Genomic DNA, 11,844 nt, shown 5'->3' on the forward strand with positions numbered 1-11,844 from the left:
GGGGGCCATGCATCCAGTTTATTCTCTCAGCATATGAATTTCATGGAGTCTCAAGTTTCAGTCTTGAAGGAATAGGTGTGCTACTTTTTTGGCAGCATTGTAAATGAAATCAATGACAGTTTCCTGAAATTGACCAAAAATAAATGTTTTTAACAATTTATTTACTCCCACTGACCCCTTGAGAACTATTTTTCACTTTTAAAAATGATTTACACTACCAATGGGTGACATACAGATGCAGTTTCCCTTACCCTGTGCAGGATTCAGGGGTGCTGGAGCCATTCCCAGCATGTATTGGCCAAGAGTCACGGTACACTCCATCACAAGATGTACTGTATATATTTACAGGACACATATGCATCTATATATACAAATAGACAGACAACTCATTTAGTTTAGAGTCTCCAATACACTGAGTCTATGGTTTGTGGGAGGAAACGTGAGCTCCCTGAGGAAATCACACTGACACAGGAAGAACATACAAACTCCATGCAGGCCAGGCCTGCAGGTCCGATTAAAGTCTTTCTAGCTGTGGAGAAACAATGTGAATGGTAGATTAATTCGCTTCTAGCTACCTCTGCAGCCTCTAATTTATGCTGATGGGTTTTGTGGACTGAGGTAAAAAAAAATATTTGCACAAGGACCATTTCTGGCCTCTGAGCCACATATGATTTATAATCCCCCAGTCATTTAAAAGACTGTAATGGGAATATTTAGGTTAAAGAAAAAAGGAACTCCCTTGAGACATGTAGCAGTTGAGATTCTTGCGTCTGGAAGCAGGTTGTACGGTGTCCAGTGATCAATGCTCCTGAGAACCAGGAGCCAATTTTTTTTTTTAAGTTACAATATTGTGTAGTATGGAGTCTCAGAAGTGACAAATATCAATAACATGCTATCTAATGAACCAAAATACTAAGTGAATAAGATTTACATCAATACATTTTGGGGGGTTTTATTTACCTCCAAAAAGGTAAAGCTCCTTTTTTTGGTTCCACCACAGACTTAATAATTTATCTATGTCAAATTTTTTCCGATGCAACATTTTCCTCACAACTGCTTTCTCTTTTTAATTGGGCAGTTGATACCAAAAGTATCAGTGCATTACTGCCACCAACTGTTTATTTTTAACTTGTGTTTAAGGGGTTTGGCCATCAAACATTAACCCTTTCCTTTTCTTTATTTTTTATTCACTGCTAAGATAGACACACCTAGACCAAAGAAACAATTATTTTTATCATATACATGCAAATGGGTAAAGTGAGATTAAGTGGAAATGTTAGAAGGAAAATGGGGAAAATAAATAAGAGAATGTGGGTAAAAAATGATGGAAAATGCTAGAATTTGTTCTATGACCTAAAAAGTATAATTCAGTTATCAACTTAACTCGTAAAATAAAGTGTAAAACCTTTGGGAACTGCTTTCTTCACTTGCTAACTTTGTGGAGTTAAATTACAACGGTCTAGCCCAAACAAGAAGCTATATAAAAATGAACATTTTAGAGTTATGACTGGCTCAGAATCCTTCCCCTCTGATAAGTCTTGGGTCTTGGGGTTTTTACAGACAAGGACAGACTGAAAAGCATCAGTGTTTGACCGCTGGCGCTCATCCCAGCACCTCAAGAGTCCCTTCAGTACAGCAATATTGATGTACTTCAATCTGTTGCCCCCATGTGGTGGTTATTAGTACAGCATGTTCTACTTTTTGTCTCTCCCCCCTGAAACACACACATGCGTAAACACGGTGCAACCTGATCTTCTGACCAGACGTCTATCTTCTAGACTATAAGCACTTAGACTTATTGCTTTAGGTCCGATGCCAGTTATGTGTGTTGGTACATGTGTGTGTCTGCCAGGTTAATTATCATTAATGTTTAAAAACCTTGAGAAGAAGAAGTTTGGAGAAAATCACTTGTGTGCAAATTTGTTTTCATGGACTTAATAATTCAGACACTGTGTGTGTGTGTGTGTGTGTGTGTGTGTGTGTGTGTGTGTGTGTGTGTGTGTGTGTGTGTGTGTGTGTGTGTGTGTGTGTGTGTGTGTGTGTGAGTGTGTGTAGGTGCCTGGCTAGTGGCACTTATGCAAGTAACCTGAGCTGCTTCACTATGTCGAAAGCAAAGACTGGTAAGACTGCCAAAAAGCAGATGTGCCATAGATTTATGCAGATGGTTAGCTCAACCTGCGAATCCAGACTACATTAATCAAATGTAGCCGACACAAACACCTGGGCTTACAGCTGTCTGACTACCTGCAATGTGAAACAAAATTTCTCAATCAAATCCTCCTATCAGCACAACAGTAATGTTTTAAGCCCTGTAATCACTGTGTATGTAACATTTTATATGAAAAAGTACACTAGCTGGTGTAGTTTACACTATATCCCTTAATTTAGGGATCGTAAGGAAATTCTAAGATGGTTTGTGTGATACAGGTAGATGTTTCAAACATCCAGGTCTGTTGTGTTGAGCAGATCTTCTGGGCTGCCTTTAGTGCTGGTTCTCTCTTGCAGCACATGTGAGCCCATGAGAGACAAGGTGAGAGAATTAGTTGGCCTGCCTGATGATGAGTCTCTGTTTTAAGCACAGTACTTGCCACGTGGCCACATGGTAGGAACAGAAGGTGGTGTCTGGGTGCTGTCTGAGATTTTATTAGAAGCCTCTGTGTGTCTGTGCCAAGAAGTCCAAGAATATCCCTGTTTGCTAATATGCTTGCTTGGATCTCCTACTGTGTACCTCTGTCAGAGCATGTGCATATATTAGTTGTTTTTTTCTTTGTTCATTTGCTTGCCTTTATGTATCTGTGAATGTGTCCGTGTATAGTGTTGACAAGGAATAAACATCCAGGACAGACAGTTTGTAATCCAGTTTCACACTTGCCAGTTTTTAACCTTAAAGTTAATGCAGAATAGATAATGGCTCATTCGAACAACTGACTCTATGAACCTCTTGTCCAGAGTACTTATGACCTAATGAGATATAGTACTGCACAGCGTACAAATCTGGTTTAGAAGAAGAAGAGGTGACCCCTTGTTAAGTCCCGTCCCCCTTGCCTGCAAGCTTTCCATTCAACACATATGCAGTTGACAAAGATTTACCCCTTTAAAGTTTTTTTTACTAATGTTTCCTTTTTTACAGACAAAAGCAGGCTTCACATTTCCAGCTGAAATAACAACAAACAAGAACTCTGTGAAAAAGGGTCTTAAACTTGATGGCTACATCTAGATACCGTGCTGAAAGCTGAATGTCCTGGGCATGTTTTTTTTAACCTGATCTGCAACCTCAAAAAATAATAGTAGCAAGCTAATTACATGTTACATACATATTCTATCTATCTTATTTGACTCTATGTTTACCTTTAATTACAACTAATTGACAAAGCATTTCCACTTCTTTAGGGTGAATAATTCCTTGATTGTTTTAAGTAATGTTAAAATATGTATTTAAAACAGTATTTTGCTCACATGTCATAGACATTACATAGATCTATACCATATGTTAATTGAAGATGGTAGATGTCTCCATTCAAATATGTATTAGAACACATACATCAAAAATGATTAGCTGTGAACATAATTCTTTATCTACGCAGAGAGAAGGGCAATAATCAGTTTGAAATGTGTGTGGGTTTATAACTGTTCAGAATCCTAAACCTCAAATTTTATGTTGGAGTATGTCATCCATCACTTGGCATTATTACAAGGAACTCAACACAATTACTGTAATAGGACAAATAAATCATGAGAAAAAGCCACTGAGAACACATTTGGGAGGAGGAAGCAGGCTGACTAAGCAAAATGTCAGAATGTGTGTTTCCCAGCCTCCATAATAAGATCAGCTTGGAACAGCTTAACTCTGGTTCACAAAAACACAGAGGCAACCAACCCTCAAAGAAACAAACATTCTGGGCAAGTTACACAAGGAGGGCACAATGTTGATTGTGTGTACACTAGAGGAAAGCACCTCACATTTTCCTTTATCTGAGGGCTTTTGTCTGTAGATTACCTCTTGGAGAAATAAATACATCCAGTACCACCACCATTTCATTGCAACCATAAAAATATAATTAAAAAGTAAGTATGAACAGCTTCCATGGCAAGTCTTGTCCGATTTCCCAAATTTAGGATGATTCCATTTGTAAAGTTCAAATCAATACTCAGATTAGGAAATATGCAACAGCAGCAGCATGAAATAATATCCTTTGAAGAACACAACGTAACTCCACACTTCATGAGATACGCCAACAAGAAATGTTCTAACTGTCCAAGCACCACAGATTGCTTTCATTCATTTCCTGCTTTGTTGATAATTTCCCCATTTATCTATAGTGGAAAAGAAAGAAACAACTCTCTACAGATCACAGAAACTGTCTGTGTTTTGTAAAAAAATAAATAAATAAAAAACACCGTTTGGCACACACTTTGTCTCTTTAGGTTCATAGTGTAAACATCTTCTACTTCTACTAGCTCATGACCATGGAGCTGTCATGGATTTCATAAACAGATACTGTGTAATTGGTTGGTCAGCATCTTTAAAACTCAAGGCCGGTAGAACACATCAGTGATTTGTATTATTTTGTATTATAGACCAACAAACCAAGACTGAAAGAAGTTTAAAGTTGCACAGAGAGGCAGACTGATGTTCTCAGTCTCGGAAGTATTCACAGAAATTTGATTCAATATTAAAAAAAATGATATTGCTTAATGCAGCTTTTAATCATGTGAGAATCATTGTAGTCTTGCTTAGGGAAGTGCAGGCCTTCTTTTAAATATCAGTGCAACCACTACTTGCAACCGATGAACACACAGAGGTCAAAAGAAAGAATCAGGGAGCGGCTGCAAACTGAGTGCATTCAATATCACTTTTTAAGAAAAAATTAAATAATTACATAAAGGGGGAAAATGGGTGGGTCAAATCTATCTGGGTCAGCCATTCAAAGAATCGAAAGACAATGTCCGTAGTATCCATTGAATTTATGTCCTAATATAATTTATTACTTGGCGTTAATACAGGGACATTAAACAAGTTACAGTTGAGTGCAAACAAAGTATTAGGAAAACAGTGTTAAAAGCCAATGTCTGCCATCTGGCTTAATGGAAAGGATAAGACAGCATAAGGCAGACATCAACACAGAAGAAGCACAGTGAATAAGCACAATGACAAAATGTCTGTTTTCCAGCCTCCATTCTGCAGACAGTCTGGAAAAGCCTGGATTCACACAAAAACACTGCCAGTAAAAACACACCAACCTCAAAGAAATAAATATTTTGGGCAGTTTCTTGATGAAGGGCACAAATGTGAACTGGACTAATGGAAAGCTCTTTTTATATCTGAGCTGCTTGTCTATTCTTTGCCCTTTAAAATGTACAGGGACATCAAGTATCAAGTGTTATTTTTTTATCATTTGTGCCCTTAAATTAGTGTCTCCTATACAAAAAATGTCTCCAATCAAAAGTTTGACAACAATGGATCAGAGATGGGGACTCGAGTTAGAGACTCAGACTCGAGCCGCACTTAAGTCGCACACACAGTGACTTCAGACTTGACTTGAGACTCGTCCTTAAAAGACTTCAGACTTGACTCGGACTCCAGGTGCGGGACTCCTGAACAATTTATTTAGTTTATTTTTAGTTTATTTTTAGGAAACGTTTAATGAGCTTGCTGTTATTCCCCTCCCTGCGTTACCTATAACCTACCTACGAAACACATACTACGTATCAACAAACACCGGCAGCTGCTCCGCCATTCATAATAAACTTTGGCTTTAAAACTTCATACAAGACCCAAAAAAAGAAGAAGCGCTGAATGCAAAATAGGTTAGTAACCTGTGGTTAGTAACATGTTTAGCTCAGCATTGGCTATCCAACGTTAGCTTGCTTCTTGCTTTAGCTACGACCTACGAGAGGTTAACAATTAAATTAAATTCAAATTAGCTTTATTGGCATGAATGTGTTAACTCCGACTGTTGTTTATTATGAAAAGATCAATGAGTGTTTGTTTGCTGCCAAACATGTGGTGGTCGATTAACATAATCATTTACATCCCGCTGGCTGACATCACGTTAATTATTAACATTGGCTGCAAACAGGTTACAGGTTTATTGTTGATCATGCAACATTACAGTTTTATTTAGTTAACGTTACACTGGTTTGAGATTCTGAGGGATGTGTTGACTTACAGTAGTTTATAAGCTGTCATTACTTGCATTGCACATTACATGGTTGTGGTCTGTAAGTGAAAAACAGGTTATAGTTACAGAATCCCTTATGGATATGCAGTGTTTTAAGTAGCCTGAAGTGAACGCAGCAGGTGATACAACATTTATTATTACCACGAGTGACTTGAGACTTGACTTGGACTCTAGCTCAAAGACTTGTCAGCATCTCTGCAGTGGATTAATGTAATATGTAATGTTAATATTTTAGATTTGTCTGCGGCCTTTGACAGCACTGACTATATTATTTTAATTGATCGGTTTGAAAAATGGGTTGGGATATCTTTGGTAGCACTAAACTGGTTTTCCTCTTGTTTATCCAACAGGGAGTTTTTTGTATCAGCTGATGATGAAGCATCTACCTGTGTTCCTCTGACTTGTGGGGTGCATTAAGGATCAATTCTCGGGCCAAATTTATTTTAATTTTCATTTTACATGCTTCCCTTAGGGCATCTGTTTGGCTGTGTGCTTTATCACTGCTATGCTGATGATACACAACGTCTCGGGTTACATATGTAACCCTTGTTCCCCGAGAAGGGGAACGAGACACTGCGTCGGTCGGCCACACCTCGCCCCGCCTGGAGTGCCTTGCTTCATAGCAAAGAGCTAATGTGTCCGGTGTGCCGGGCGTGCTTATGTACGCCTCCAGTTACGCCATCACACGCTACCGTTCAAGCAACGGCAATAGGATTGGAGTAGTTCATTCATGATTGCAGCCCTGTTATGCCCAGAGGAGTTCCCATAGTGTCGTCACCGACGCAGTGTCTCGTTCCCCTTCTCGGGGAACAAGGGTTACATACGTAACCCGAGACATTTCCCTTCGAGGGAACTCGAACTGCGTCGGCGACGACACTATGGGAACGAGAATACCCACTATTCCACGCCTCCGCCTCCGCCTGCCCCCCCAGTGTGCAGAAACCTGTAGGCACGACTAGGAGGAGAGCGCATGGGTGCCGGGTGCAGAAGGAAGGTCCAGACTGTAAAACCGGATGAAAGTGTGAGGAGTGGCCCAGCCAGCTGCCTCACACAAATCCTGGAGCGAAGCCCCTACGTGGAGGACCCTAGAGGCCGCCATGCCTCGAGTAGAGTGCGCCCTTATGGCCATAGTTGAAGGTAACCCGCACACCTGATAGGCCAGGGAAATAGTCTGAACAATCCAGTTGCTGATCGTGTGTTTAGAAGCGGGGAGCCCAGCCTTGGGGGACCCGAAACACACCAGCAACTGGTCTGCTTTCCTCCACCGGGAGGACCTCAGAGTGTAAATACTCAGTGCTCTGACCGGGCAGAGCAGATGAAGTCTCCCGTCCTCCGCCGTCACATGAGGTGGGGGATGAAACGCCTGCAGCACCATAGACCCTGCCAACCTGGACGGAACCTTAGGGACATAGCCCGGACAGGGTGCAGGATGGCTCTGACCCTCCCCGGGGCAAACTCCAGGCATTGAGGAGAAACCGAAAGTGCCTGGAGATCCCCCACCCTCCTCAGAGAGGTGATAGCGAGAAGAAAGGCCATCTTAAGGGTCAGGTGCTTGGCCTCAGCCGACTCCAAGGGTTCGAAGGGGTCCTCAGCCAGCGCTTCGAGAACCACCGCCAGGTCCCAAGTGGGAACCCTGGAATGTGGCAAACACATTCCACTTCAGGCCGTACGTCCTTCTCGTGGACGGGGCTCTGGAGCTGAGCAGCATCTCGACTGTCCCCGCCGTTAGGCCCGCCTCCAGGAACTGGGCCCCCTCAGGGGCCAGATCTACAGTCTCCAAAGGGTGGGGCAAGGGTGAAAGATCTGGCCCTGAGACAGCAGGTCCCTACTCAGGGGGACCTGCCATGGCGGGCCCTCGAGGAGCGATATTATGTCCGAGAACCACACTCGGGCCAGCCAAAACGGGGCTACCAGCGGTAGACTGACACCGTCTTGAAGGAACCGCTCCAGAACCCCCGGGAGCAGAGTGCCTGGGGGAAAAGCATACAGGTGCAGCCTCGACCACGTCTGTACCATGGCATCCAGCCCTAGCGGGGCTGGGGGCGAGAGGGAGAACCACAGGGGGACAGTGCGTAGTCTCTCGAGACGCAAAAAGTCCACGTCTATGGGGCCGAACCTTTCGCATAATAACTCCACCACCTGGGGGTGGAGTCTCCATTCCCCAGGCCTCAGCCCCTGTCTCGACAGCAGGTCTGCTCCCTGATTCTGGGTCCCAGGGACGTATGTCACTCTGAGGGACAGCAGTCTCTGCTGGGACCACAGGAGGATCTGATGTGCCAGCTTGCATAACGGGCGCGAGCGCAGACCCCCCTGGTGATTCAAATAGGTCACCACCGCCGTGTTGTCGTTCCTGACAAGGACGTGGCGACCGTGGAGAGCGGGCAGAAAACTCCTCAGAGCTCTGAAAACCGCCAACATTTCCAGGCAATTTATGTGCCAAGAGAAATGATGCTCCTGCCAGGAGCCTCTCACAAAGCGGCCGTCCATGACCGTGCCCCACCCCGCGAGTGAGGCGTCTGTCGAAATAATTGTCCGGCGACATGACGCTCCCAACACGGGACCCTGGGACAAGAACCAAGGCTTCCTCCATACTGACAGGGAATGAAGGCACCTGCTCGTAACCCGTATCAGACGGAACAAATTTCCCCTCGGGGAGAATCCCTTGGATTTTAGCCACCACTGCAGGGCTCTCATGTGCAGCAGGCCAGAGGGGATTACGCTGGACGCTGCCGCCATGAGACCCAACACCCTGTAAAAGTGTTTCACAGTGATGGTGCGACCTAGCTTCACTCTGGTCACCGAGGACAAAATGGACCCGACACGTGCAGGCGACAGGTGGGTCCGCATCGTCGTCGAGTCCCACACCACCCCTAGGAACGTAGTCCGTTGGGCGGGCGTCAGCACGCTCTTCTTCGCGTTGAGCCGCAGCCCCAAACGCTGAAGGTGGGCGAGGACCAGTCGTCAATGTAGTTTAATATGCGGATGCCCTGGAGCCTCAGCGGGGCCAGAGCTGCATCCATGCATTTGGTGAACGTTCGAGGAGAGAGTGCTAGGCCGAACGGAAGAACCTGATACTGGTACGCCGCGCCCCTGAAGGCGAACCTGAGGAACTTCCTGTGAGAGGGACGGATGGAGATGTGGAAATATGTGTCTCATAGATCTATCGTGACAAACCAATCCTCGGATTGGATGTGACTGATGATGGTGGGGATGGTGAGCATCCTGAACCTGAATGTCCTCAGAGATTGGTTCAGGGACCACAGATCTAAAATCAGACGCAGTCCTCCGTCCTTCTTGGGAACTATGAAGCAGCCCCTTGGTAGCTCCCTGAAGCGGAGGACTGCCAGGGAAACTCGCCGGCGACCCACGGTGTGTGAGCCCGATCGTTTTCCAGCTGCAACCCCTCGAGGCGGGCAGACTGGTGAGAGCTGGCTGGCGGTTAGCGTGTCCCGAGCGCCAAGACGGCGGGAAAACAGCGCCTGTTGCCTGAGCCGCCACAAGGGAGGGGACCTCGGTCAGCTTCTCGGGGGGCTGTGGGCGAGAGCACCGCCTCGCGTCCCGGTTTTGTTGAGGGGGACTACGGGAAGAGACGCTTCGCTTCTGGCTCAGGCGGTAGGAGCTAGACGAGGGCTGAGCCCGTCTCTCTTCATCCGGGGGAGATATTGCTGAAACCTGCTGATGACAGCATCCACCGCCTCAACAAACAGGCCAGTAGGAGAGAGGGGCACATCCAGGAGAAAAGCCTTCTCCTTCCCCTGGATGCCCGAGAGGTTGAGCCACAGATGGCGCTCCGTAGCCACCAATGCTGCCATGGAGCAGCCAATGCTTGGTAACACGGAGCGTTTAAGTCCGTAGCTCTACGGAGCTCAGTCAGGTCCTCCTCAGGACCTCCCCCTAGGTCATAGTCTTGAGAAGATCGGCCTGGTACGCCTGCAAGATGGCCATAGTGTGCAGTCTTGCACCAGCTCGACCCGCTGCCATGTAGGCCTTGCCCACCAAAGCGGATGTTTCGTCCGACACAGCTTGGTGGGGAGCGCCGACATCTGAAGGAACGAAGCGAGGGTGGGAGAAAGATAGCTCACGAGCGCTTCCTCCCCCCAAGGCATCGTTTCGTAGCCGTGCTGCTTAGTTTCTGTGATGTTGCTGTAGTCCAGCAGAGGGGACACAGTCAGCCGTGCAGAGCAGCTTTTTTTTTTTTTTTTTGGTCTGTTCCATGATTTACATAACTCATTGTGCAAATCAGGAAAGAACACGGGGGTGGCGCTCGGGCTGCAGAAAAGCTCATAGAGGTTACAGCCGGCCCGCGGTTCCTGCCCCGCCTCTCATAGGCTGATGACGTCGGCCCGGCTCCCGGAAGTCATCCTCCTTGATGCTACGCACGTCTAGCTCCTCAGAATCAGACTGTGCAAGCCTCTCCAAACTCATACCTTGGGCGGGAGAAGCCGAAAAGCGGACTCCCGAACGAAGAAGAGAGGAGGCGGAGTCAGCAGACGAGGAACGGGAAAAAGCCTTGGCAGTCCCGATGTCCTCGGAGATGTAGCGCTGGGCGCCCCATGACCGAAGCCGCCGCGCCGCCTCAGCAACCGCCGGGCGTTGAGCCACGGGGAGAGCGCATCCGGCCGTCTTCAGAAAAGAGAGCCACACGGGACCTAAGCACCCTCAGGGGCAGGGCCTCGCGATGGCCGCAAGCAGCCCCCTCGAGAGCTGCCTGGGCATGCGGCATCCCCAGACAGAAAACACACAGGGCGTGAGTGTCCCCAGCCGTGATGTAGCGCGGGCATGGAAAGACACACTGCCTGAACTGCTCACCAGCCATCTCTTCTGCTTCTCCTTCCAGGTAATTTCGTCTTGTGGTAGCTTTCTTCTGAGTAGTCTCAAACATGCCAGAGTGCCTGCTGAATAGAAAACAGCTAATGTGTCCGGTGTGCCGGCGTGCTTAAATACGCCTCCAGTTACGCCGTCACACGCTACTGTTCAAGCAACGCCAATAGGATTGGAGTAGTTTCATTCATGATTGCAGCCCTGCCACGCCCAGAGGCGTTCCCATAGTGTCGTCACTGATGCAGTTCGAGTTCCCTCCAAGGGGAACTCTCCATTTGCCTAAGCCAAGACACTGTTGCCCGGTTACAGTTAGTCCAAAACTCTGCCGCAAGATTACTCTCTAAGACCTCATATCGCTCTCACAGCACCCCAATTCTGATGTCACTGCACTGGCTTACAATTAAATCCAGGATATAATTCAAGATTATCCTCTTCATCTGTAAGGTGTTGAATAATCTTGCTCTAGAGTACTTAAGTGAACTACTTAAAGAGGTGGTATTATGCTCATTTTCAGGTTCAAAATCCTTGAAAAAAATATGGCGTTTTTTGAAAATTAAACCATGTAAACCTGTTCTGGTTTACATGGTTTAATTTTGGTTTTAAAATGCAGCTCTTCTTTTCACCCTGTGTTGAAGGCTTCGTTTTATCTATGGAGTGATACATCATGTCTCTAAATGAGAGCTGCACATGCGCAATTCCTAGTTAAGGACTATTAGCCAATCAGAAGCAGAGAAGGTCGGGTCAGAGAGAAACCAGTAAACAGCTTCGGTTCAGCAGTACAAGTTGCCGACCAGCTTGACAACATAGACTGGAGCAAGAGTTTCAGAGTGATGAGTTATTT

Source organism: Micropterus salmoides, unplaced genomic scaffold, assembly GCF_014851395.1.
Source record: "Micropterus salmoides isolate LMB-PRFRI ecotype aquatic unplaced genomic scaffold, ASM1485139v1 Ms_hic_scaffold_23, whole genome shotgun sequence".
NCBI classification, from domain to species: Eukaryota; Metazoa; Chordata; class Actinopteri; order Centrarchiformes; family Centrarchidae; genus Micropterus; species Micropterus salmoides.